Genomic DNA, 24,938 nt, shown 5'->3' with positions numbered 1-24,938 from the left:
CCCATCAGATGTTTTACCCAGTTTGCCTTTCCCTCAACTGCCATCCTGCCTACCCTGCTGTACTCAGGAACCCAAGCCTCATAGTTACTTATCCCAACATGACTGAGCAGCACCTGGCAGATTGGTACCGCCCAGTGTAAGAATCTCCACGGAATGAGAAGTTAGAAACAGAAGGGCAGAATCAGGCCGGGATTTTTTGGCCTCTGTGATTAAGACAAATAGCCAAAGAGAGTGTGTCAGGTATAGATAGTTCTGTATAGAAAGGAGTATTCAGGAATTAGTGAGATAAGTTATGGAATACAGAGATGGAAAGGTAGCAGTTTTAAAATACACTGATAAATGTGAAGCCCATCATTTCCTTCTGAAAAAAAAGGAAACTTGCATTACTTTTGGGACTTAATTCGGTATCAAGAGTCGAACACAGTACTTGCATAATCCACTCCTTTGCCAGGGTTCTATTTTGTGTGGTACTTGAGCATGAGGCCTGCAAAGGCACAGAGGGGGGGACAGTCTATTTCCTCAACCCCTTTAACCCTCCTGATTTCTAGGCTCATCTGACACTCCACATGAAAAAGAAGACTGTCTCTCTTGACCACATCCTAGATGGCCCTTTTTTAGGACTCATTGTGAATTCCTTTCATGACAGAATCTGAGTTATAGGTGATGGAGAAAATTGGTTTCATCTCCCTGTGACTTTTTACAGTGAATCTGTGTTTTCTTAGTCTTCTTTCAAATATTTTACTGTTTCCCCTATAAATAATTGAAATTCACAAGATATTCCAATATTTTAGCAACAATATGACATGTATCTAAAGGAACACATACACTCACAAAACTTCTGTCATCGCTCAAGATCCAGTTTGGGTTCAGATATTAATGCAGAAAGTTTTCTTTCTTTTTAGTACAACCTAGAGAGCAAGCATAGGGCAGCAAAGGTCCTGAAGTGGATGATGCTTGGAGAGAATATGGTCTTCTAGATCTCCTCCTTTAGATCCTGTTTGCTGTCTTGAGAGATGGGCAGGAGGGTAGAAGCATCACCACGACGACTGTTTTTACTGCAGTGCCACTTGCCTAGTAAAATACCTAGAAGGAGAATAAACTTAATTTTTTTCTGCCCATGTGACTATATCTAGAACTCAGCTCAGTTGGCTGAAAAAGAGAAGATATTAGATAAACATCACTGGACCAGGAAGAGAGATTTGTGACTGTGGGCAGACCTGCCACAGCTTATGGTTGTAACCGGGAACTTGGAAATCAAGTGAGACCCAAGAACATCCCAATTGCCAAACAAAGGAGCCTGCAAACAACAACTGAGGAAATAAATGTGACATAAAAAATTGACCTCTTGGTTTTCTCTTGGGTTGTAGAATGTAGCAATGAAATTTTTGAATTATGATATTGAATTTGATTCAAAGAACAACATTATATAATGAGAGAAGACCTGGATTATAAAGTCAACAATTAAATTCTGAATTTGTCTAAGTTAATTTTCAGTGCAGGCATCAGTTTTCTCTCATACAATTAGTAGGCATAACTAGCAAATGCCCTGAAGTCTCCTTTCATTTTTAATATTCTGTGTACTATATGGTTTTGGTATACCATTCCAACAGTAACCTATCGCCATCTATCCAAGCTGGTGACCTATGCTGGGTTCACAAAATCTGACTATTCCAATAACTTAAGAAAATGGTGAAGAAAGCACACAAACACAGAAATATCTTTTCAAAATCCAGGGATGGCTCTGTGACCTTAGGGGTCTATGGAAAGAAAGACAGACACTGGAATTCTTTATTCTTATATAGGGGACACACAAGGGGAGGTTCCATGGAACATTCTATCCCCAAAAAGGAAAAGGTAGGATAATGAAGGAATAGGTGGGTATAATTCAACCCCATTGGGTGGCGCCCACTCCTGGAGCCACATGTTCCTTATCCAAGTGGAGATAAAGCCCAATGTTTTGCAGGGTGCCATAACTGTTCAGCACCACTTTACTCAGGACTTAGAGGTATGCACATAGCTTCTGTCCAGAGTGGCTCCTGACAGTAATCCCCCTACCTAAGGAAAGTCTACTTACTCCAAAAGTATTTCCTATGAGAAAGGATTATTTCTAATATTCATCAAAGATGGAGATATTTGCAAACAAAAATACATTACCTGGCAAGGAAGGTAGAATTGTTACGTATTTTCTAAAGAAGATCTAAATAAGTGAACGTAAGTATACAACAACGAATTTAATCTTCAGGGTGAGAATTTGTCACACCAGTATAATGATAAGCAGAATGCATTATAGCAATAAAGTAAGTTTTTAAAAATTTTCACCTCATTAGATGGTCACTTGACATTAGTTTTAATATAATTTTACATTATTAAGATTTCATAAAATTAATAGAGAATTTTTAAAATAAAGGATACCATAATTATTGTGTTGTACCAAAAACAAAAACTAGACCAGGATACCCTCTATTCACCTGTTAATTCAACAGTATTAAAAATGCTTTCAGGAAGAGTCATCATAGCAGATTAGAGAAAGGCTGCATTTCCGATTGTTCTGTGGCTCAGGATTCAAACAGCAGGAATACTGCTTCTCAGTGAGGTGGGCAAAAGAGGGAATTCACTGAAATTCAGTATCAGAGAGTCAAAGTCTCTTAGAAACTCAAAAACCAGGTGTAATGAACAAAGAACAAAACAGAGTACATTGAGGTTAATCTGTTTGTGGCAGCAGCAGTGGCACTGGTTCACCAGAGAGTGGAGGGATAACAGAAATCTGATGAACAAATATGGCATAAAAAAACCCATGGATAAGGTCTGAACTTATCTCCTCCTCCTCTATAGTCATCACTTTCTACATCTTTTCTGTTCCCTCTGTTCACATTTTGAACATTCTAAACTTTCTTTTACCTTCCTATGATATTTTCTTTTAAAGATCTATGTTTTAGAACCATTTGGTTATATAACTCCTGCTCCCACCACTTGTGTTGTTACAGTTACTAATACTGTGGATGGTGTAGTTGACACCTGCTGTTTAATAGCAGATCGAGTTCATGGCTATTTATTGTTTTTGCTATTGGCAATTGCTGACCTCACCATTCCTGTTTTTGTGGTAATTAGTGTTGTAAACATCACATACATAATGCTGTATGTTATCTATTTTAGTTGTTTCATTTGTTTCCCATTTTTGGTGCTTTGAATCTATAGGGCCACTACAAGTTCACAGGGTAGAGACTCTACTGCTAAACTAAACCCAGCCAAGAGAGCACAACTTGCTCCACACACAAATTAACCATGCTCAAACTTCAGTGATACTTTAATACAAAGAATATCAAAGACCAAAAAAAACAAAACAAAACAAAAAAAAAAACTAATGACCAGGCCCCAAGTAGGAATGGCTAGGGGTTGGGAGGGGTTCAAGTCCCACTCATGGACATCCACTCTTAACAGCAAAAACATTAACACAAAAACTGTGGATAACATGCCTATGAGGGTGCTCATTCTAAATCACTCTAGGACACATTGGCAAGAGGAGGCTGTACCCTAACAAGGCCCAAACATATGAGTAAAAGAGAAATCCATACCAACATAGGCTCAAACCCCAAGAAAGGAATACAAGAAACATACAAAAAAGTAACCTGGCCCCTTATATAGTTCATAATTCACCAGCAATTGACTCTGAAGATATTTAATTAAATAAAAATACAAAAAAGAATTCAAAAGAATGACTATAAAAATAATCAAAGAATTCCAAGAGAACACAGAAAAATAACTAAATGAATTAAGGAAATCAGTACAGGGTATAAACAAGCAATTTAATAAAGAGAAGAAGATAATGAAAAAGAACAGAAACCTTGAAAATTAAAGGCACAATAAATTAAATATGTTCAGTTGAAAGTCTATAATAGAGTAGACCATGCAGAACACAATCTCAAAAAAAAAAAAAAAATACCACTCACATGGACTACAGAAACAAGTAGGGGTTTCCATCCTCATATCAAATAAAGTAGACTTCAAGCCAAAGTTAATCAAAAGGGATAAAGAAGGACTTTCATACTGCTCAAGTGAACCATACATCAACAAAACAAAACAAATATAAATATATATGCCGCAAACAATGGAGCATCTACATTCATCAAACAAACTAGAGAATTCTCAAGTTCAAGAATCAAATAGACCATACACAATAATTCTGGGTGACTTTAACACATCTCTTTCACCACTGGATATATCTTCCAAACAAGAGCTGAACAAAGAAATTATAGAACTCAATAATACAATCAATAACTTAAACTTAAATGACATACATAGAACATTTCATCCATCAATAAGCGAATACACTTTCTTCTCAGCAGCACATGGATCTTTCTCTAAAATAGACCATATATTATGCTACAAAGCAACTCTTAGAAAATACAAAAAAAATAGAGATACTACCCTGGATTCTATCAGATTATAATGGAATGAAATTAGAAATCAATCATAAAATAAAAAATAAAAGCTATTCTAACACCTAGAGACTAAATAATATCTTATTGAATGAACAATGGATTGCAAAAGACATCAAAGAAGAGATTTAAAAAGTAAAAAATTCTTAGAGGTAAATGAGAACACTGATAAAACATATCTAAATCTCTGGGACACTATGAAGGCAGTACTAAGAGGAAAGTTCAATGCATGGAGTTCATTCCTTAAAAGAAGAAAAAGTCAACAAATAAATGACTTAACATTGCATCTCAAAGCCCTAGAAAGAGAAGAACAAATCAACACCTAAAGCAGTAGAAGACAGGAAATAATTAAAATCAGATCTGAAATCAATAAAATTGAAACAAACAATTGAAAAAAAATGACAAAACAAAAAGTTGGTTCTTTGAAAAAAATAAATAAAGTTGATAAACCTTTAGCCATGCCAATGAAGAGAAGGAGAGAGAAAACTCAAGTTACTAACATCAGTGATGAAACGGGAATATCACGACAGATACTACAGAAATACAGAAGATAATTAGAAATTATTTTGAGAATTTATACTCCAGTAAAATAGAAAATACTGAAGGCATTAACAAATTTCTAGAATCAAATGATTTACCCAAACTGAACCAGTATAATATACATTATTTAAACAGAACAATTTCAAGCAATGAAATAGAAGATGCCATCAGAAGCCTACTGACCAAGAAAAGTCCAGGACTAGATGGTTACACAGCCAAGTTCTAGAAGACCTTTAAAGAACTATTACCAATACTCCTCAAATTATTTCATGAAATAGAAAAAGAGGGAACACTTCCAAACTTATTCTATGAGGCCAATATCACACTAATTTCAAAACCAGGCAAAGACACATCAAAGAAAACTTCAGACCAATATCTCTAATGAACACAGATGCAAAAATTCTCAATAAAATTCTGGCAAATCGAATTCAAAAACATATCAAAAAAGTAGTGCACCATGATCAAATGGGGTTCATCTCAGGGATGCCAGGTTGGTTCAACATACAGAAATCAATAAATGTAATTTATCACATTAGTAGACTTAAAGATAAGAATCAAATGATCATCTCAATAGATGCAGAAAAAGCATTCGACAAAATACAGCATCCCTTCATGTTCAAAACTCTAGAAAAACTAGGAATAACAGGTACTTCTCTCAACATTGTAAAAGCTTCCTATGCTAAGCCCCAGGCCAACATCATTTTAAATGGAGAAAAATTGAAGGCTTTCCCTCTAAAAACTGGAACAAGATAGGGATGCCCTCTTTCACCACTTCTATTTAACATAGTTCTTAAAACACTGGCCAGAGCAATTGGATAGACAAAAGAAATTCAAGGGATACAGATAGGAAAAGAAGAATGGTACAAATTAGCACTATTGGCTAATGATATGATTCTATACCTAGAAGACCCAAAAAATTCCACCAGAAAACTTCTAGAAATAGTAAATAAACTCAGCAAAAAGCAGGATATAAAATCAACACCCATAAATAAAAGGCTTTCTGTATATCAGTGACAAATTCTCTGAAAGGAAAACTATCCCATTTACAATAGCCTCAAAAAAATATAAAATACTTAGGAATCAATTTAACAAATAAGTGAAAGACCTTACAGTGAAAACTACAGAACACTAAAGAAAGAAATTAAAGAAGACCTTAGAAGATGGGAAGATCTCCCTTGTTCTTGGGTACACAGAATTAATATTGTCAAAATGACCATACTACCAAAAGCACTATACAGATTTAATGCAATTCTGATCAAAATCCTAATGACATTCCTCATAGAAACAGAAAAAGCAGTCATGAAATTCATCTGGAAAAATAAGAGACACAGAATAGCTAAAGCAATCCTTAGCAAGAAGAGTGAAATAGGTGGCATCACTACATCAAACCTTAAACTATACTACAGAGCTATAGTAACAAAAATGGCACGGTATTGGCACCAAAATAGACTTGTTGACCAATGGTACAGAATAGAGGACACAGAGACTAACCCACATAAATACAGTTATCTTATATTAGACAAAGGCGCCAAAAACATATATTGGAGAAAAGACAGCTTCTTCAACAAATGGTGCTAGGAAAACTGGAAACCCATATGCAACAAAATGAAAATAAACCCCTATCTCTCACCATGCACAAAACTCAAACTCAAAGTGGATCAAGAACCTAGGAATTAAACCAGAGACCCTGCACCTAATAGAAGAAAAAGTAGGCCCAAATCTCCATCATGTCAGATTAGGCCCTGACTTTCTTAATAAGACTCCTGTAGCACAAGAATTAAAATCAAGAATCAATGATGATGAATTGAAACTCAAAAGCATCTTCTCAGCAAAAAAAAAAAAAAAAAAAAAAAAAAAACAGAAAATTTTTACCACACACACATCAGATACAGCACTAATCTCTAGGATATATAAAGAACTCAAAAATCTTAACACCAAAAAAAAAAAAAAATTCAATCAATAAATGGGCCAAGGAACTGAACAGACACTTCTCAGAAGATGATATACAATCAACAAATATGTGAAAAAATGTTCAAATCTCTAGCAATTAGAGAAGTGCAAATCAAACCTATTCTAAGATTTCATCTCACTCCAGTCAGAATGGCAGCTATTATGAAGACAAACAACCATAAGTGTTAGTGAGGATGTGGGGAAAAGGACACACTCTTACATTGCTGATGGGATTGAAAATTGGTGAAACCAATTTAGTAAGCAGTATGGAGATTCCTTGGAAAACTGGGAATGGAACCACCATTTGAGCTGGCTATCCCACCTCGGGTTTATACCTAAAGGACAGCATACTGCAGGAACACAGCCACATCAATGTTTATAGCAGCACAATTCACAATAGCTAAATTGTGGATCCAACCTAGATACCCTTCAGTAGATGAATAGATAAGGAAAATATGGTGTATATATATACACAATGGAATTCTATTCAGCATTAAAAGAGAATAAAATTGTGGCATTTGAATGTAAATTGATGGAGTTGGAAAATATAATGCTAAATGAAGTAAGCCGATCCCAAAAAACCAAATACCAAAAGTCTTCTCTGATATAAGGATGTTGTTTCATAATGGAGATTTGGGGAACCATGTAAGGAATGGAGGAACTTTAGATAGGGCAAAGGGGTGTGGGGGAAGGGAGGGGGCATGGGAGTAGGAAAGATGGTGGAGTGAGACCGACGTCATTACTCTAAGTACATGAACGGTGTGACTCTACTTTGTGTTCAACCAGAGACATGAAAAATTGTGCTCTATTTGTATAATATGAATTGAATTGCATTCTGCTCTTATATATAACCAATTAGAATAAATAAAATAAAATAATTGAAAGAACCATAATTCCAAAACCAGTTGAAGGTAGTAACTAATTAAGATCAGAGCTTAAATTGATAAAATGAGAATAAAATAAAACATACAAATGATCAATAAAATGAAGAGTTGGTTCTTTGAAAAGATAATCAAGAGTCATGAGTCCTTAGCCAAACTAATCAAAACAAAAATAAGATCCAAATTAACAAAATTAGAGGTGAAGAACGAGAAATCACCACAAACATCACAAATCCAGAGGATCATCACATATTATTTTGAAAACTCCAATAAATTAGAAAATCTGAAAGAAATAGACACATTTCTAGACATATATGACTTGTCCAATTTGAATCAAGAAGACAGTAGGACCAAGAAGTCCAATACCAAGCATTGAGATAGAAGTAGTAATAAAAGACTTCCAACAAAGAAAACCCCAGGACCAGGCAGATTCTCAGATGAATTCTATCAAACTGTTAAAGAACTATGTCATTGTTCCCCAAATTATTTCATGAAATAGAAAGGGATGGAACACTTCCTAATTTACTCTGCGAAGCCCAATATCACCCCCATACCAAAACCAGATAAGAACATGTCAAGGAAAGAAAACTACAGACCAATTTTTTAGATCTTAAAAATTCTTAATAAAATATTAACAAATCATGTTCAACAACATTTTAAGAAGATGGTATGTCATGACCAACTTGATTTTATCCCAATGATGCAAGGATGATTTAATATACACAAATTAATGCACATAATTCACCACATAAATAGCACAAAAATCATGTACTTATATCAAAAGATGCAGATAAGGCCTTCAACAAAATTTAGCACCCATTCATGATAAAACACAGAAGAAACTAAGGATAGAAGGAACCACCCAAAACATCATAATGGTTATCTATATATGACAAATCCAAAGTCAACACAATAGTGAATGTGGAAAAACTGAAAGAATTTTCTTTAAAGTCCAGAACAAGATAAGAATGTCCACTCTCACCACTCCTATTTAATATAGTACTAGAAATTTTAACCAGAGCAATTGAGGAAGAGAAGGAAATAAAAGGGATAAAAATTAGAAAGGGAGAAGTCAAATCATCCATTTTCAGATGATATGTGCCTATTTTTAGAAAAATCCAAAAAGCTCTACTAGAAGACTGGTAGAACTAATAAATAAATTCAGCAATGAAGCAGGTTACAAAATAGAAATACAAAAATCAATGGCTTGCCTGTACACCAATAATGACTCTGCCGAGAACAAAATCAAGAAAACAAGTCCATTCACAACAGCCTTTAAAAAGTACCTAGGAATAAATCTAATCAAGGTAATGAAAAAAACTCTATAATGAAAACTATAGAACATTAAAGAAAGAAATTGAAGAAGACACACATGGAAAGACTTCCTATTTTCATGGATAAGCAGAATTAACATTATTAAAATGACCATATTATCTAAAGAAATATACATATTCAATGCAACCCCATCAAAATACCATGATTTTCTTCACAGAACTAGGAAAAAACAGTATTAAGATTCATTGGAAGAATAAAAGATCCAGAATGGGCCAAAGCAATTTCATGTTTTAAAAAATGCTTGGGTCATCACAATATCCAACTTCAAATTTTACTACAGAGTTATATTAACATATATGGTATTGGCATAAAAACAGCACACATAGACCAATGGTATAGATTAGAAGGCACAGAGAAAAACCAATATACATACAGTCATCTGATTTTGACAAAACTACAAAAAACATGCTGGGAAAAAAACAGCCTTTTAAAGAAATGATTCTGGGAAAACTAGTCATCCATATGTCAAATAATGAGACTAGTTCCTTATCTCTCATACTGCACAACATTTAATTCAAAGTGCATCAAAGACCTAGATATTAGACCAGAAACTCTCCAACTCCTAAAAAAAATGTAGTATCCACACTCCAACATATAGGTGCAGGCAAAGACCTTCTCAATAGGACCCTCAAAACACAGGAAATAATGCCAAAAATAATAAATGGGTGGCATCAAATGAAAAGAAACAATTAAGAAAGTGAATAGAGGTCTAGCTAGGGGAAGATGGCGGCGAGGGGAGTGCATTGCCCCCGTGTGCTGCTTCACTGTGTGGGAGTATGACAAGTCAGGACGGCTAAAGGCTATCTTGTTAGGAGTTTCCAGCAATAGTGGGGTGCTCCGGAACCTGGAGGAAGGATTTCCATCGCACGAGGATCGGCTACGGGGACTCAAATGCGAGAGGTTTGTCGCTCGGAGGGTAACACTGCTTATTCAGCAAATCGCCCCGTGGCTAGAGTCTGCAGCGCGCTGGGAAATGAGGAGATAGCAACGCAGGGATACAGCGCTGCAGTTTCTGCCAGCCATGCCAGCACCGTACTCAGGGCTGAATTCTGGGTTTGAGACGGGGGAAGGAAGCGGTCCATCTCGGTTCTCCACACCGGTCAGACCACAGAGGAGGCCAGCAGCCACCATGTTGGAAAGCTGACGTCACCATCCCTGTTTTCGACTGACCGCAGCTCATTCAGCCATAGAACAGGTAATTTCAGGCTGCCATTCGCCTGCGGCTTGCAGACAGATTGCTAGGGTTCAGTGCCTGGGGGCTTCTTAGAACCTGATCTTATCGGAGCGAACACCGAGCGCGGGGCGGCCGAGTTCCGGCTCCCGGAACCGCCCTGGCCCAGGGCTGGGGAGCCTGCGGAGGCTGCTTCTTGGACCCTGCTCCTATCAGAGCATACACCAAGCACTAAGCGGCCGAATTCCGGCTCCCGGAACTGCCCTGGCCCAGGGCTAGGAGCCCACAGAAACTGCTTCTCGGTCCGGGTCCTGCTGAGGGCCGGTCAGGACTCACCCGTTGCTTTGGTTGCCCGGCAAGAGGAACGAAATGCTGCCATTCGCATAGGATACCAACATGGCAGAGATCTGATGTCATCAGAAAGCGGCGGAGGAGAGAACTTCATCAATACCAGCGGCGACAGAAACAGTTGGTCTCCTGGTAGGGGGGGTGAGGCACAGACACCCGAGTCTCCTCAATTTGTCGTCGAGCCAGAGGGGAGGAGCCGGGCCGCCGCCAGCGCCCGGAGCAGACCCAGCGGCTCGCCAGCGTGGTGACCGCGTGACCCCAATTGGAGAGGGGGTGGAGCGGAGCCGCCACCGGCACCCGCAAGGTGGGCAGACCCGCGACCCAGTGGTACATGGGCGTGGTAGGAGGGGCAGGGCAGAGCCGCCGCCCACGCTTGCAAGGTAAACAGACCTGTCACAGACTGGCAGGTCAGGCCCAGTGGCCTGCCAGTGTGGTACATACGTCACCCCAACTGGAGTAGGGGCAGAGCAGATCCTTCTCCCACGCCCGGATCAGGCCCTGCCGGTGTGGTGGCCACGTGACCCCAATTGGAGTGGGGGCGGAGCGGAACCGCCACCCGTGCCCGCAGGGTGAGCAGACCTGTGACCAACCTACAGATCAGGCCCAGGGGTCCGCAGGCATGGTAGGAGGGGCAGGGCAGATCCGCCGCGCGTGCCTCCAAGGTAGGCAGACCTGCGACAGACCAGCGGATCAGGCCCAGGAGCCTGCCGGCGTGGTACACACACCACCCTAATTGGAGTAGGGGCAGAGCAGAGTCGCCGCCCGTGCCAGGAACAGGCCCAGCGACCTGCAGGCGGGGTAGTCACAACACCCCAATTGGAGTAGGGGCAGAGCAGAGCCGCCACCCGTGCCCGAAAGGTGGGCAGATCTGCGACCGACCAGCGGGACAGAACCAGTGGCCTGCCGGTACGACAGACACGTCACCCCATTTGGAGTAGGGGCAGTGTAGAGCCGCCACCCACGACTGCAGGGTAGGCAAACCTGCAACCGACCGGCGGATCAGGCCCAGTGGCCTGCCGGCGTGGTACACTCGTCACCCCAATTGGAGTAGGGGCAGAACAGAGCTGACGCCAGCGCCCAGAACAGGCCCAGTGACCTGCCGGCGTGGTAGCCACGACACCCCAATTGGAATAAGGAGAGAGCAGAGCCGCCGCCCGCGCCTGCAGGAAAGATATGCAAGCAGTATGAAAAGACAAGGAAAGAAAGGACCACAAGCAATGCAGGTCAATGCAACTTTAGAAGAGGTAACAGCTGCAGCAGATGGAATGTGAGATAAAGAATTCAGGATATACATGCTTCAGATGATCTGGAGTATCAAGGAAGACATTACACAGCAAAATCAGACAATGAAAGATCACTTCGACAATGAATTACGCAAACAAATCCAGGAAGCAAAGGATCAACTATACAGTGAGATAGAGGTTATAAAAAACAAACAAACAGAAATCCTAGAAATGCAGGAAGCAATAAACCAACTTAAAAACTCAATGGAGAATACTACCAGCAGAGTAGAACACTTAGAAGATAGAACATCAGACAATGAAGACAAAGTATTTCAACTGGAAAGAACATAGACAGCTCAGCAAGACTGTTAAGAAACCATGAGCAGAACATCCAAGAAATATGGGATAACATTAAGAAACCAAACTTAAGAGTCATTGGGATACAGGAAGGTATAGAGCTCCAAACCAAAGGAATGAGCAGTCTATTCAATGAAATAATACGAGAAAACTTCCCAGACTTGAAGAATGAGACAGAATCCCAAATCCTAGAAGCCTACAGGACGCCGAATGTGCAAAATCATAAGAGATCCACACCTAGACACATTATAATGAAGATGCCCAACATACAGAATAAGGAGAGAATTTTAAAAACTACAAGAGAAAGGAAGCAGATTACATTTAGGGGTAAGCCAATCAGGATAACAGCTGATCTTTCAACACAGACTCTGAAAGCTAGAAGATCCTGGAATAACACATTTCAAACACTGAAAGAAAATGGATTCCAACCAAGAATTGTGTATCCAGCGAAATTAAGCTTCAGGATGGAAGATGAAATTAAAACCTTCCACAATAAACAAAAGTTTAAAGAATTCGCAGCTAGAAAATGATCTCTTCAAAACCTCCTCAGCAAAACATTACAGGAAGAGGAAATGGAAAATAACAATGAAAACCAACAGTGGGAGGTAGGACAGTAAAGGGGGGAAAAATAATCAAAGAGGAAAACAAACCATGTTTAGTAACAGAAATAAACAAATATGGCTGGAAGAACAACCCATATCTCAATAATAACCCTAAATGTTAATGGCTTAAACTCACCAATTAAGAGACACAGGCTAGTAGAATGGATCACAAAACAAGACCCAACAATATGCTGCCTACAGGAGATGCATTTGATAGGAAAAGACATACATAGGCTGAAGGTGAAAGGTTGGGAAAAATCATATCACTCATATGGACTTCGGAAACAAGCAGGAGTGTCCATACTCATATCAAATAAAATAGATTTCAAGCCAAAGTTAATCAAAAGGGATAAAGAGGGACACTACATACTGCTTAAGGGAACCATACACCAACAAGACATAACAATCATAAATATTTATGCCCCAAACAATGGTGCAGCTATGTTCATCAAACAAACTCTTCTCAAGTTCAAGAGTCTAATAGATCACCATACCATAATCATGGAAGACTTCAACACACCTCTCTCGCCACTGGACAGATCTTCCAAACAAAAGTTGAATAAGGAAACTATAGAACTCAATAACACAATTAATAACCTAGACTTAATTGACATATATAGAGTATACCACCCAACATCAAGCAGTTATACTTTTTTCTCAGCAGCACATGGATCCTTCTCAAAAATAGATCATATATTATGTCACAGGGCAACTCTTAGACAATATAAAGGAGTAGAGATAATACCATGCATCTTATCTGATCATAATGGAATGAAACTGAAAATCAACGATAAAAGAAGGAAGGAAAAAGCATACATCACTTGGAGAATGAACAATAGGTTACTGAATGATCAATGGGTTATAGAAGACATCAAGGAGGAAATTAAAAAATTCTTAGAGATAAATGAAAACACAGACACAACATATCGGAATCTATGGGACACATTGAAAGCAGTTCTAAGAGGAAAATTCATTGCGTGGAGTTCATTCCTTAAAAAAAGAAAAAAACAACAAATAAATGATCTCATACTTCATCTCAAAATCCTAGAAAAAGAAGAGCAAAACAACAGCAAAAGAAGTAGAAGGCAAGAAATAATTAAAATCAGAGCTGAAATTAATGAAATCGAAACAAAAGAAACAGTTGAAAAAATTGACAAAACTAAAAGTTGGTTCTTTGAAAAAATAAACAAAATCAACAGACCCTTAGCCATGCTAGCAAAGAGAAGAAGAGAGAGAACTCAAATTACTAGCATATGGGATGAAAAAGGCAATATCACAACAGACACTTCAGAAATACAGATATAATCAAAAATTATTTTGAATCCTTATACTCCAATAAATTAGAAGATAGTGAAGGCATAGATAAATTTCTTAAGTCATATGATCTGCCCAGATTGAGTCAGGAAGATATAGACAACCTAAACAGACCAATATCAATTGAGGAAATAGAAGAAACCATCAAAAGACTACCAACTAAGAAAAGCCCAGGACCGGATGGGTATACAGCAGAGTTTTACAAAACCTTTAAAGAGGAACTAATACCAATACTTTTCAAGCTACTTCAGGAAATAGAAAAAGAGGGAGAACTTCCAAATTCATTCTACGAGGCCAACATCACCCTGATACATAAACCAGACAAAGACACTTCAAAGAAAGAAAACTACAGACCAATATCTCTAATGAACCTAGATGCAAAAATCCTCAATAAAATTCTGGCGAATCGGATACAAAAACATATCAAAAAAATTGTGCACCATGATCAAGTAGGATTCATCCCTGGGATGCAAGGCTGGTTCAATATACGGAAATCAATAAATGTTATTCACCACATCAATAGACTTAAAAATAAGAACCATATGATCATCTCGATAGATGCGGAAAAAGCATTCGACAAAGTACAGCATCCCTTTATGTTCAAAACTCTAGAAAAACTAGGGATAACAGGAACATACCTCAATATTGTAAAAGCAATCTATGCTAAGCCTCAGGCTAGCATCATTCTGAATGGAGAAAAATTGAAGGCATTCCCTCTAAAATCTGGAACAAGACAGGGATGCCCTCTCTCACCACTTCTGTTCAACATAGTTCTCGAAACACTGGCCAGAGCAATTAGACAGACGAAAGAAATTAAAGGCATAAAAATAGGAAAAGAAGAACTTAAATTATCACTATTTGCAGTTGACATGATTCTATACCTAGCAGACCCAAAAGGGTCTACAAAGAAACTATTAGAGCTAATAAATGAATTTAGCAAAGTGGCAGGATATAAAATCAACACGCATAAATCAAAGGCATTCCTGTATATCAGCGAAAAATCCTCTGAAATGGAAATGAGGACAACCACTCCATTCACAATATCTTCAAAAAAAATAAAATACTTGGGAATCAACCTAACAAAAGAGGTGAAAGACTTATACAATGAAAACTACAGAACCCTAAAGAGAGAAATAGAAGAAGATCTTAGAAGATGGAAAAATATACCCTGTTCATGGATAGGCAGAACTAACATCATCAATATGGCGATATTACCAAAAGTTCTCTATAGGTTTAATGCAATGCCAATCAAAATCCCAACGGCATTTCTTGTAGAAATAGAGAAAGCAATCATGAAATTCATATGGAAAAATAAAAGACCCAGAATAGCAAAAACAACTCTAAGCAGGAAGTGTGAATCAGGCGGTATAGCGATATCAGACTTCAAACTATACTACAGAGCAATAGTAACAAAAACAGCATGGTACTGGTACCAAAACAGGTGGGTGGACCAATGGTACAGAATAGAGGACACAGAAACCAATCCACAAAACTACAACTATCTTATATTTGATAAAGGGGTAAAAGCATGCAATGGAGGAAGGATAGCATCTTCAACAAATGGTGCTGGGAAAACTGGAAATCCATATGCAACAAAATGAAACTGAATCCCTTTCTCTCGCCATGCACAAAAGTGAATTCAAAATGGATCAAGGAGCTTGATATCAAATCAGAGACACGCCGTCTGATAGAAGAAAAAGTTGGCTACGGTCTACATACTGTGGGGTCAGGCTCCAAATTCCTCAATAGGACACCCATAGCACAAAAGTTAATAACTAGAATCAACAAATGGGACTTACTCAAACTAAAATTTTTTTCTCAGCAAAAGAAACAATAAGAGAGGTAAATAGAGAGCCTACATCCTGGGAACAAATCTTTACTCCTCACACTTCAGATAGAGCCCTAATATCCAGAGTATACAAAGAACTCAAAAAATTAGACAATAAGATAACAAATAACCCAATCAACAAATGGGCCAAGGACCTGAACAGACACTTCTCAGAGGAGGACATACAGTCAATCAACAAGTACATGAAAAAATGCTCACCATCTCTAGCAGTCAGAGAAATGCAAATCAAAACCACCCTAAGATACCATCTCACTCCAGTAAGATTGGCGGCCATTATGAAGTCAAACAGCAACAAGTGCTGGCGAGGATGTGGGGAAAAGGGGACACTTGTACATTGCTGGTGGGACTGCAAATTGGTGCGGCCAATTTGGAAAGCAGTATGGAGATTTCTTGGAAAGCTGGGAATGGAACCACCATTTGACCCAGCTATTCCCCTTCTCGGTCTATTCCCTAAAGACCTAAGAAGAGCATGCTACAGGGACACTGCTACATCGATGTTCATAGCAGCACAATTCACAATAGCAAGACTGTGGAACCAACCTAGATGCCCTTCAATAGACGAATGAATAAAAAAAATGTGGCATTTATACACAATGGAGTATTACTCTGCATTAAAAAATGACAAAATCATAGAATTTGCAGGGAAATGGATGGCATTAGAGCAGATTATGCTAAGTGAAGCTAGCCAATCCCTAAGAAACAAATGCCAAATGTCTTCTTTGATATAAGGAGAGTAACTAAGAACAGAGTAGGGTCGAAGAGCATGAGAAGAAGATTAACATTAAACAGGGATGAGAGGTGGGAGGGAAAGGGAGAGAGAAGGGAAATTGCATGGTAATGGAAGGAGACCTTCAGGGTTATACAAAAGTACATACAAGAGGTAGTGAGGGGAAAGGGAAAAATAATACAAGGGGGACAAATGAATGACAGTAGAGGGGGTAGAGAGAGAAGAGGGGAGGGGAGGGGAGGGGAGGGGGGATAGTAGAGGATAGGAAAGGCAGCAGAACACAACAGACACTAGTATGGCAATATGTAAATCAATGGATGTGTAACTGATGTGATTCTGCAATCTGTATATGGGGTAAAAATGGGAGTTCATAACCCACTTGAATCAAAGTGTGAAATATGATATATCAAGAACTATGTAATGTTTTGAACAACCAACAATAAAAAAAAGTATAAATATGTCATACACCTGATGTTAATTTTATGACAAAACTAGTATAAATAAAATAATTTTAATATCCATATAGATCTCCTAAAGAAAGACAATGTTCTAAAATGGACTTGAATGTTCTAATTTCCTTGCATTTCTATTTTGATTATTTAAGTACTTGACAAAGGATGGAAAAAATCACTATTAAGCAGTCTAGCTTGAATGATAACATCTTAGATAAATAAGTGTAACTACTGGTTTATTATAATAGTCAATTATGACTCAATAAATGGTAGATTGAATAAGTAAGCTCTTCTCTAAATTAAATTTTAATCACTAAGCATGTTATAGAGCCACTGTGTACTTCAAATATATATGAATTCATCAATCATTAAAAACTGACTCAGTGATTTAGGCAAATGAATGGTTGGATTCCTTACCTTAAGTGAAGCATTTTTAAAATTCATTTAGCACCAACTACCATGTACACAGCAAATTTACCTGGGTAAATTGCCTTGGAATATGATTTCTGGACTTAATGAGAACAATCCAGCACAGGAATGGCCAGGACCAGGAAACAGGCTTAGCTAGCATAATAAATGAGTCATGGATGAGCCAAACAAAGATCCAATTCCAGTAGGTTGGAACGAAGCCAGAGCTTATGGATAACAGTTGGTGTCCAAAGAGGCAGGCATTTCAATGAACCAGACCTGAAGGTTTGAGTAAAGTCAAGAATCATGAAAGGAAATGACACTTAAATACCAAGAAAAATGTCTCAGAATAAGAGTCAATGGGTAAACCCAAATATCCTCACACCTGATTTATACAGGACTGAATGCTCTATTTCTCCATTTTAAGATGGCTCTTTTTAATAATGGAGAGATAAATTCTATTTAGAAGGTCTTCTTCCTGTGGGACAGGAACAGTAATTGTTGGCAGTTCCAGAATGATTTAGGTATCATGGCAAACTCTCATAGTTCTAAGAGCATAGGTTCCTGAAATTCTACCCCTACTTTCCTTATTTCCCATTCAGACTGAGTGAGTAGCCCATGGCATGGACCCTGGTATGGTACTCTTTCAAATCACCTCTTCCTTGCTTACCCCAAATCCTTGCCCTTCACAGGGTGCATATCCATCCTGGAAAGTGACTCAGTATCAGGAGCACAGGATTTTTAGTTCTCTGTTCCCTTGTCCTTTCTGGAATCTGGATGCCCTTCCTTTCTCAGTAATACTGATTTTGAGTCTTTTTATCCTTTTAAAGCTGGGGAGGCCCCAGTGTGATTCCAAATTCTAAAATGCCTTTCAACTGGGGAGGGAAAGGCAACAGTCTTTAGTAATTTTAATTCAGTAAAGAACAGCAGTCATAGTGGCAAAAAAAAAAACTTTAACTCTGATGGAATTACACACCATGAGGATTTATTATTTATCTTAGTCTACACCTGTAGATGATGATGATGATAACAATGATGATGATGATAATGATGATGATGATGATGATTTACACTGAGCAATATTGTACAGATTTTTAAAATATGCTTTATATGTTATCATATTTAATTCCCATGACATTTGAAATTTGAAAGAGTACAATACCACAACTCTAATAGAATAAAATAGTATTTCAGTTTCAGCAAGGAAACAGAAGTTAAGCACAGATATATATTCTTTAAATATTTGGCTATGACTTCATAGAAAAATATCTTTGCTTAAACATTTTGCTCAAATAACTTCAATGTGATGGAATTACTGATTATTTCTAAGTCACTCTGAAAGAGATCATTTCAGTCAATCATATGTGATTTGATTTCTTGTATTTATCTCAATGTTCTTTGAAATATGACTTTTTAAATGTAGACATCTTATTCATATTTATGTTCCATTATTTTCTAGATGATTGTGATGTTAAAAGAGAACCATTGAAATATGAAAACCAGATAGAGAAGAATAGAAAATTCACTGCCATGCATTTCCAGTTTTAGGGATCAACTTTTTTAAACGGCCTTCAGGAAACACAGAGCCATCACAGAGTTCATCTTCCTGGGACTGTCTGCGGACCCCTGCCTGGAGGCTCTGCTCTTTGAGCCATTCCTAAGGATTTGGTTCTGAACTGCAATAAGAAACCTGATGCTGCTGCTGGTGATCAGTACTGAATCTCACCTCCACAACCCCGTGTACCTTTTTTCTGAGTCACTCCTCTTTCTTGTCACCTCTGTTTCTCTTCAGTTATGGTACCCAAGATGCTGGAGAACCTTCTGTGTCAGAAGAAAACAATTTCAATAGAGAGCTATCTTGCTTAGGTCTTCTTTGTGTTAATTACTGCATGGACTGAAGCCCCTCTGCTCTCAGCAATGGACTATGACAGCTATGCCTCCATCTGCCACCTACTACTCTATGGCCAGAGGATAAGTAAGTAGTGGTGTGAGCTCTTGGGGACTAGACCTTCTGGAGTCTCTCATCAATATCCCTCTAGCAATGGAAATGGACTTCTGTGATATTCATGCCATCCCACACAACAGCTGTGTGCTATCCTGTCTCTTCCCTCTGTCCTTCTCTGACGTCTCCACCAACTTCACGGTCATGCTGTGCTCCAGCATCCCTCATGGTGTTGTAACTTCCCTTTCAATCTCTTCTTACACCTGCACTGTCTCCACCATCCTGAGCGTCACCTCTACCTTTGACAAAAGCAAAGTTTTTTCCACAAAGTTCTTACCACAACAATCGTATTCTATGGCTCTGACTTTCTCTACTACCTCATGCCAACCTCAGTCTCCTCCCTGGAGTTGATCTTCTCTGTGCAATACAGAGTGGTCACTCCTATTATGAATCCCCTCATCTACAAGGAGATAAAGGCAGCGGTGAAAAGAACACTGGGGGAATACTTACAATGTTTTCATTGGCTGGAAAAAGAAAGAGGATAAGAGACAATTGATATAGAAACACAGGTAGCAAGACATTGGGTGAGTGGACATTAATCAGAACTTCCTGACTACTTAACTACTTATGATGTCAAATTTGGCAAAATAAATTTAAAATGCCTATTTTTTTAAAAAAGGCATGGAGCTACTTGAGAGTGAGTCATTCAGTTCAATAAGAAAGAGGCAAAGGAATGGATTAAATATTCATTTTATACTGTAAGATTTGATTGTAAATATATGCATTAATTATTTTCATTTTATATCACATATCTTTGTTAAGGTTTATTTGGGATAAATTATTTACCATTATTTATAGTTGAATTGTGGGACAATATTGAAAGCCATAGCATTTCTAAGTAGGTAAAGGCCTGAATCTTCAGAGAAAAGACACAATAAATTCATAAGTTATTGGAAATTGATTCAGGTTAAAGTTGCAGGAAGAGAAATATGTGAACCACCCTTATTGAGACTGAAGACTTCCCAAGTGTTTGTGCCTCCTGCCTCAGACTCCAAAGTCCCTGGGATTACAGGCATGTACCACCACAACTAGCAAGACTAGGATTTTGATTAAGACTAACTCCACAGAATAAGGTTAGAAGAGGTGGCACTCTATAATATTGAGTCTTATAATTCATGAACAAGTTATATCCCTTCATTAGGTCTTTATCATTTCTCTCAAAATAATTCTAGCTTTTATTGAAAATTTCTTGTGAACATATTGTGAAGTATATTAGTAAGCATTTAATGTTTTTAATTCCACATAAGTGTTATCATGTTTTTTCTTCATATGTCAAATATACTTTGTATACAACCAGACATGAAAAAAATGTGCTTTATATGTGTAATATGAATTGTAATGCATTGGCTGGAAAAAGAAAGAGGATAACAGACAATTGATATAGAAACACAGGTAGCATCTATAACAACTTAGAATAAAAAATAAAATTAAAAAAATACAAAATGGGGCAGGGGAATGTGGTTCCATGTTTGAGTCCCCCTGAACTCAATCCTTAGTACCACGTCCACCAAAAAACAAAAAAGAATGATTAAGAACTGGAAAAATTTTTAATCTTGATGTTTATTGTTTAGACAGGTATGTCTAAATCACTTGAGTATTAAAGTGATTTCATGTATATTATATTTCTTTAGAACTTTAGTTGAAATTCATATGTTCATTAAACTAAACATTTTAAAGTGAAAAAAATAGTTGATTTTTGTATACCCAGTGACCTTAATAAATTAATTATTTATTTTTAAGGTTTTATTAATATTCTTTGGGAATTTTTTAGTGTGTGTATGTGAATAATACTCATCTTTCAAATGACTGGCATTTACTTTCTCTTTTTTTCAGTGACCATCTCTTCAATGTAAAGTAAAAGTGACAATATTAGGAATTGTTGGCCCATCTCTTTTTCAACTATTCACTTTTTTATGAAATTAACTTTATTTTTATTATTTTAATTGAACAAATTTATGGGATACAGTATAATATTTTAATGTATACAGTGTGTAGTGATCAAATCAGGGTAGCTAACACTTCCAATAAGATTCTTTTTTCAGATTAAGAAAATTTTCTCCTTTTCCTAATTTAAGTGCTTTCACCACAACTTATGTCAAATTTTATCAAATGAATGGCATTTCTATTGAGCTATCTCCTTTTACTGGTGAATTATATTGGTTGATTAAAAAAATTACACATGCATTCCTGGAATCAATCCTACTTAGGTGCAGTGTATTTTTATTATGAGACACTCATGTGATTCTTGTCTTTACTGATGTGATGAATTAATGTTTATTGATTTCCATATGTTGCAACAACCTTGAATCCCCGGGATGAACCCCAATTGATCATGGTGCACTATTTTTTTAATGTGTTTTTGCATGGGATGTCTTGAAAAGAAAACTGGCTATGTGTTAAGATACCTCATTTCACTTTTACCACAGGCTAAACTGACTACTAGTAACACCCTGGCTAGATCACATCCAAATTCGCAGCTTCTGACCAAAATCAACAAATATCATTGGAAAAGAGTTGCTGCTAAGGGTCAGATGACCACAGACGTGCACTCTAGGAAGTCAAGCAACTCTAACCCTTATTCTATTGGCTGCCACTCTGATTCCTTTAAATAAATAATTTTTGTATGTTATCCAGATTTTTAGTTGCTCTGTGTGTGTGTGTTTACCTGTAAACTAAACTATCTTTCCCTTAACAAAAGTCACCTTTCTCTGATTAACAAATACACATTGTATTTTTTAATTTTTCAATAAATATCATTTACTGCCATGCTCCAGATTCAAGTTTTAAATTTTAATTTGTATGTTGATACCATTTCAAAGTTATGAGGAAAATACAAAAATCAATAAGGAAATAGAGTTAGTGACCAACACTATAAACCAACAGTCCTAACACAGAGCAAGCACTTCATCCAACAACAGGGGCCATGTTCTCCTCTGCATTACTCCAGGATAAGCCATACGTTCAGCCAATAAAACACATCTCACTTGATCTTTAAATATGTCATCATTATCTTGAAAACATGAGAATGCTTTGGAGAGTGAACAACCCCAACTTTGCAATTCCTTAATATCATTAAATATTCAATGTTCAACTCAAAAAACTTAACACCAAAAAAACCCAATCAATAAATGAGCTAAGGAACTGAACAGACACTTCACAAAAAAGAAATACAATCCACCAAGAAACATTTGAAAAAATGTTCATTATCTCTAGTAATTAGAGAAATGAAAATCAAAGCTACTCTTAAGATTTTATCTCACTCCAGTCAGAATGGAAATTATCAAGAATACAGGCAACAATAAGTGTTGGCAAGGACCTGGAGGAAAAGGTACACTCATATATTGCTGATGGAACTGCAAATTGGTGCAAGCACTATGGAAACCAGTATGGAGATGCCTCAGAAAATTTGGAATGGAACCACCATTTGACCTAACTATCCCACTCCTCGGTTTATAACCAAAGGACTTAAAATCAGCATACTACAGTGACACAGCTACATCAATGCTCATAGCAGCTCAATTCACAAGTTAAAATATGGAACCAACCTAGATGCTCTTCAACAGATGAAAGAATAAAGAAAATGTGGTACATATACACAATGGAATATTACTCAGCCTTAAAGAAGAATGAAATTATGGCATCTGTAGGTAAATGGATGGAGTTGGAGAATATCATGCTAAGTGAAATAAGTCAATCCCCCAAAACCAAAAACGGAATGTTTTCTCTGATAGTATAGGTAAGAATGAACTTTGGTTTGTGTAGAGGGGAGAGAAGGGAGGTGTGGGGTTGTGGGGATGGGAAGGATGGTAGAATGAGACAGACATTATTAACCTATATACATGTATGATTACACTACTGGAGTGACTCAGCACCATGTATAGCCAGAGGAATGAGAAGTTGTGCTCCATTTGTGTCAAAATGTATTCTATTATCATGTATAACTAATTAGAACAAATAAAAAAGTTCAGTGTTCAAAAAAAAGCAGTGCTCAGAAGAAAACATATGACTATAAACATCAATGTATGAGAAGAAGAAATGCCTCAAATAAATAGGCTAACTTCTCACATTAAGGAATTAGAAATAGAAGAACAAATTAAACCCACGGCTATAATAAAGAAAGAAATAATAAGAAGGTAAATAGTCAAAAGGCATCAATAGATGAGTGTAATATTACATACAATGGAATATTATTTTTCAATCTTTAAAAGAGAGTAGATTATGACATATGCTCCAATATGGATAAACCTTGTAGACATAATTCTAAGTGAAATAATTCTGTTATAAAAGGACAAATATTGTATGATTGCACTTACATGTGGTACTTAGAGTGGTCAAGTTTATAGAAACAGAAACTAGAATGGTGGTTGCCAAGGGATATGGAGAGGAGGGAATGGAGGATTAGTATGAACAGAGTTTCAGTTTGCAAGGTGGAAAGAGTTCTGAAAATGGATGGTGATAATGGTTACAGAACAATGCTAGTGGACTTATGCCAAAAAACTGTATACTTAAAAATGAATATGAGGGGCTGGAAGTGTAGTGCAGTGTTAGCGTGCTTGCTGAGCACACACAAGGTCTTGGATTCTAACCCTAGCACCACAAAAAAATGATTATGATAGTAAATTTTATGTTATGTGTATTTTACCACATTTTTTGTGTGTGGTGCTGGGGATTAAACCCAGGGCCTGGTGCATGCAAGGCAAGCACTTTACCAACTGAGCTATATCCCCAGCCCTGTCACACTTTTTTTTTTAGGTGTAGATGGTCACAACACAATGCCTTTATTTTTATGTGGTGCTGAGGATTGAACCCGAGTCCTGCCCATGCCAGGCGAGCACTCTACCACTGAGCCACAATCCCACCCCACACATCACACTTTTTTAAGAAGTAAAATGTGTTATTACTTCTCACCCACTAGAATGTCCAAAGTCAAATAGAGTGAAAATACTAAGTGATGGTGAGAATATTCAGCAAACCAAAAGCTCAGACATTGTTTTTGAGAATTTGAAATAGTACAACTTTGGAAAACTATTGAGCAATTTCTAATCAAGTTAAATTTACAAGTACTTTATAGCAGAAAGCCCATACCTAGATTTATATTCGAGAGAAATGAGAGAGTATTTCCATAGGATATACTTTTATAGGAATCTCAAGGCAGCTTTATTCAAAGAACAAAATGGAAATACCTAAATGTCCAACATAGCACCTATAAACCAATGTAATATACTCATCTAAGTGTAATAAAAAGCAATTAACTATTGATATATGCAAAAATATGGACAATTCTCAAAACTTTTGGCAAGCAACAGAAAATAGACAGGATTTATAGTTAATCAATCTATCCAC

The 24,938-nt window shown here is 37.3% G+C and overlaps 1 pseudogene; it reads left to right on the top strand.

The window, feature by feature from the left end:
• The window catches only part of LOC114103878 (olfactory receptor 8S1-like), a 33,707-nt pseudogene extending 13,627 nt beyond the window's left edge, over positions 1–20,080 (top strand).
• Positions 20,081–24,938: the final 4,858 nt, after the last annotated feature.

This window comes from Marmota flaviventris, chromosome 3 (genome assembly GCF_047511675.1).
Source record: "Marmota flaviventris isolate mMarFla1 chromosome 3, mMarFla1.hap1, whole genome shotgun sequence".
NCBI classification, from domain to species: domain Eukaryota; kingdom Metazoa; phylum Chordata; class Mammalia; order Rodentia; family Sciuridae; genus Marmota; species Marmota flaviventris.
This window is presented reverse-complemented; position numbering and strand designations above follow the sequence as displayed.